The 4,564-nt window shown below is 44.5% G+C and overlaps 1 long non-coding RNA gene across 1 annotated transcript in view; it reads left to right on the top strand.

Moving 5' to 3' along the window:
* LOC106815208 overlaps nucleotides 1–4,564 on the top strand; it is a 29,179-nt gene that overhangs the window by 16,420 nt on the left and 8,195 nt on the right. The window contains exon 3 of the long non-coding RNA XR_001394716.1: nucleotides 2,138–2,281. This is a non-coding gene — a long non-coding RNA (uncharacterized LOC106815208). The remainder of the gene's footprint in view (nucleotides 1–2,137; nucleotides 2,282–4,564) is intronic.

The raw sequence follows: 4,564 nt of genomic DNA, 5'->3' as shown, positions 1-4,564 counted from the left end.
GGTGTGTGGGGGTGGGAGTTGAGTGAGGGTGCGCGTGTGTGTGTGTGTGTGTGTGTGTGTGTGTATGTGTGTGTGTGTGTGTGTGTGTGTGTGTGTGTGTGTGTGTGTGTACTGTATTATACTAATGGTGGGGTTGTATCGCTCCAGTGTCGTTGCAGTGACGTGTAAAGCGCATTATGATACGATCGACAATGCGACAATATGCGCTATAGAAAGCTGATATTTATAAATGGCCGCTCGGTCCAGCTATTTCACTCAATCGTTCCCGTTTGCGTCACCATTCACGTGATACGTCATTATATTGGGCCGCATTTATTGACCCGATAAATATTCAATTAATATCCGATATACAATGGCGCGCCAGAAAGTCAATATGGCGGCCGGAAAGTCCAAATGGCGGCCAGAAAATCCAAATGGCGGCCAGAAAGTCAATGTCAATATGGCGGCCAGAAAGTCAATGTCAATATGACGGCCAGAAAGTCAATATGGCAACGCAGCGACTTCCGTGTTTAGTGATGACTTTTCGTTTGTTTGCTAGATTCATTATTTGTTTGTTTATTTGTTTGTTTATTTATTTGCCGCAGCCAGTAACGTGGGTACCGCCACAGCACAACATACTGCAGCTCTGACATCCTGTTCGTCGGCAACGCTAGCTCTATGCATGCAATGCCCTGACCTTTGATTAGTTTTATCTGTATACGCATACGTAATATAATTGATTCCACGCCAGAAATTACTGCGTAGCATTTGCGAGCATTATCTCATCACGCGCGCAACACGGCCTCAAATAATGACGGCGTTTAGAGCCGAAACGAAACGCATCAGTTTTACTAATTACACTTCGCTATTTTCTCGTGGCGCAGTTAATTGCTACATGTAAACTAAACGCGAGAGTTCTTAGTGCGCAGGCTAAAATCATTGATACACATCTCTCGGTTGCTTCCCTTCGCTCGCTGACTTGCCTATATGTATTACAATTCTCACAGATTGCGTTGCGTTTTGCTCTCGAATTTCTTCTGTTTCTTTGATTATTACTGTTATGACATTTTATGCAGTGAGTGTGAAGCGAGGTGGGACCATTGTTCGTGTTAAGCCGGTGCGGATGTTTACAAATGTGACCGAGTTGTGAGAGACGCTATTCAGCTGAACTCACACAAAAGGCTGTGTAACATGACAAGGCTGTGTAACATGACAAGGCTGTGTAACATGACAAGGCTGTGTAACATGACAAAGCTGTGTAACATGACAAGGCTGTGTAACATGACAAGGCTGTGTAACATGACAAGGCTGTGTAACATGACAAGGCTGTGTAACATGACAAGGCTGTGTAGAAATCATATCAGTGCGTTTATTATGCAGTTGTTGTTCTATATCGTACGAAATCGTAGGTGATATCTGTGTGCGCACGCGCTCACGTGTGTGTGTGTGTGTGTGTGTGTGTGGTGTGTGTGTGTGTGGCGTGTGTGTGTGTGTGTGTTTGTGTGTGCGCTGTGTGGTGTGTTTGTGTGTGTGTTTGTGTGTGCCTGTGGAATCGTGTGTGTTTGTGTGTGTGTTTGTGTGTGCCTGTGTGGTGTGTGCGTTTTGTGGTGCATGCATGTGTGTGTTGAGCGCGCGCGTATGTGCGTGTGTGTGTGTGTGTGTGTGTGTGTGTGTGTGTCGTGTGTGTGTGTGGCATGTGTGTGTGGTGTGTGTGTGTGTGTGTGTGTGTGTGTGTGCAGATGCGTGTGTGTGTGTGTGTGTGTGTGTGCGTGTATGTAGATGCATGCGCGCATCTATATATGTGTGTGTGTGCCGGAACTATAACAAGTATTGCAATTAACAGAACAAAGCTAATTAATATCTATTTCAATAATGATTAAGTTGTAATAATTAATCTTGGTTGCATCTGTCCCTTATGTGTGATCGTCTGCCCTCCATACGTGGTCGTCTGCCCCCCATGCGTGATTGTCTGCCCCCATGCGTGATCGTCTGCCCCCCATGCGTGATCGTCTACCCACCATACGTGATCGTCTGCCCTCCACCCATGCGTGATCGTCTGTCCACCCATGCGTGATCGTCTGCCCCCCATGCGTGATCGTCTGCCCCCCATGCGTGATCGTCTGCCCCCCAATGCGTGATCGTCTGCTTCGTGTTACAGATAGCAGCGAAGAACGCGGAGACGGCTGAGGCAGGCGAGGCCGTACCGCTAGCAGACGATGGTTCCGAAGAGATGGAAGAACAGAAGCGCTTCAACTACATGTACTTGTGCTTCGACAGGCGAGGAAAATACCACATGTGCTACGTGAGTACTCTCATCGATAGCGTTGTTAACATCGACATCATCTTTTTTCCTACGATGACGTTGCATTTCGCGAATGGCATCGTCATCATGCGCGTCATCAGTTCTGGTGCAAAACGTCATCGTCTCTCGCTCACAACTTCCCGGTAATGGAGACAATACAAGCGCATGCGTGCGGTTTGTGTGACAGGCCAACTCGCGGCTCTAGCGTGATTATGGATCCTGGTCATGTTTTTCTGTGCTGGCCGCTGCACAAGTGAGGTCCTAAATCCCCTAATTACATATATATTTGGCGCTATGTCCATCGAATGTGTTGCCTGCGGCATTTCTACACTGCAATCACCGCACAGATTACGGGAGAAACAATAACTAGCTCGACTTGTCACGGGATGTGGATGGCTCCCCAGCGTGTTCCATCCCGGGTATTACACACACCCACAACTAATGGCATCGTTATTATGTTGCGATTACATAGAAATGACATTGAAAAACCCGGGTGGAGAAATTGCGATTCACCGATGGCTGATGCTAATTGTTAACGTTAATGTGGATAAACCTCGCAGCTAGATGCATACATATATATATATATATATGGCTACTTTGAGCTCGCCTATGTTGCAAAAATTAATAGGCCTACAACTTATTTGTATTGCTACTTTCACAAAATTTCTTCAAAAAATCTAAACGAAAGTTACGAAAGTAGCGGGTAGCACCACAGGATGTTTACAGTGTTTACACATCCGGTACACAGCCGAGCAAACGTTGTGCTGCATTAACAGTTTTTTTTCTGTGATAACACATGTTATACTTTATTATTCGATGTTTACTCGGTAAGAAATTGTGAAATTTGTTTAAATCACATTTTATCAAGAGCTAATAATACATATCCAGGTACTATACAGGTATTACATTATATACAGGTATTATCCGCTCTTGATTTTATCTACATTTCATATGCAATCAGGAAACAAATATAGACTTATATAGGGTTTTCGTTCCAGGAACTATTTGCGCTAGCGTAGGGCTACTATTTAGCGTCCTCTGACACTTCGCTTAGCATAATTTATTTGTAATTTCGCCAAAACTGCGTCCGACGGGGTAATTCAAAATAGTCATTTTGACTATTCTTGGAACATTACATTGGAAATAGCTTCAGAGCACATTTCTGGCTCAATGAGAACATTTCGTGATGTTTGCATACTGCAAGTATGCTCACAGTAGGTGTATATGGACTTTTTGTTGCGAGGTTTATCCACTTTAAACCAGCGGGAGTCCTGGAATATATATGTAGCATGTTTGGTAAAAATATGGGGCAAACGTGCACTTCCTTCTTATTAAAGAAGCAGGCGTCTTTCTTGTTTAGGTTTTAAGTTTCTTGTTTGCTCGCGAGGAATTATAAGCCGAAAAAAACAAAATACGTTCGCCGTTCTATTTCAAATATTGGATATATATGGAGAGAGCGAAAGAAAGAGAGAAAGAGCAGGCAAGAGAAAGAGTAAGATAGAGAGCGAAAGAGAGAGAATAAGTTGGTAATTTCGTTAAGGGACCTAATAGAGCGTACTCGCGTAATGTGGTAGCGCTCTAATAACACACGAAGATGAAAAATAAATATAAACTAAATAATGAAACGCGACGCAGAGCTATATAAACGATGCGAGTATAGTGGCGGTATGAAATACGTCATTTCGCTGAATTCGCGCGCTAACTATTGTAACGTCGTTGGTTGATCGGCGAGGGACGATAGATAAATCGGTGCAGGAATGCTCGTGGTTGAATGTATCACTAATGACCATGGCGCTCTTCCATCGCTCCCTCTCGCCCTTTAGCAATCGACGACCTGTCTCCTGAATTAGGTTTCTTCGCCATTAACACACCTTATCTTCTCCGCCGTTTCGAGCATCGAATTTCCCCGTGTGTGCGTGAGCGCGTGTGCGTGAGCGCGCGTGTGTGCGTGCGTTCGCACACGCGCGCGCGTATGTGTGTGACATCAATTACGTTTCACAGTCAAACCTTCGTGTTTTCTCTGAGTTGCCTGCCTCCGCCGGATCATCCTAAGTTTCAGTCATCCTGCTCACATGAATGCGTAATCACGGGCTACTCAATATCAGCAGCAGCAGCAGCTCCGCCTCGTAAGTACACGAGAGAAGTAATTTAGGCGCGATTTTAATGAGCTTTTGTTTGCAATATGTGAATAATTTAATATAATGCAGTTGAACAACAGGATGCGCATCACGTCGTAAGGTAATAATTAAGCACGAAGAATTTAAGAAGATTAGCGGAAAAAAA

This window comes from Priapulus caudatus, unplaced genomic scaffold, assembly GCF_000485595.1.
Source record: "Priapulus caudatus unplaced genomic scaffold, Priapulus_caudatus-5.0.1 Scaffold1063, whole genome shotgun sequence".
Classification (NCBI taxonomy): Eukaryota; Metazoa; Priapulida; class Priapulimorpha; order Priapulimorphida; family Priapulidae; genus Priapulus; species Priapulus caudatus.
Note: the sequence above shows the minus strand (reverse complement) of the source record. Positions and strands in the feature narration are given on the sequence as shown.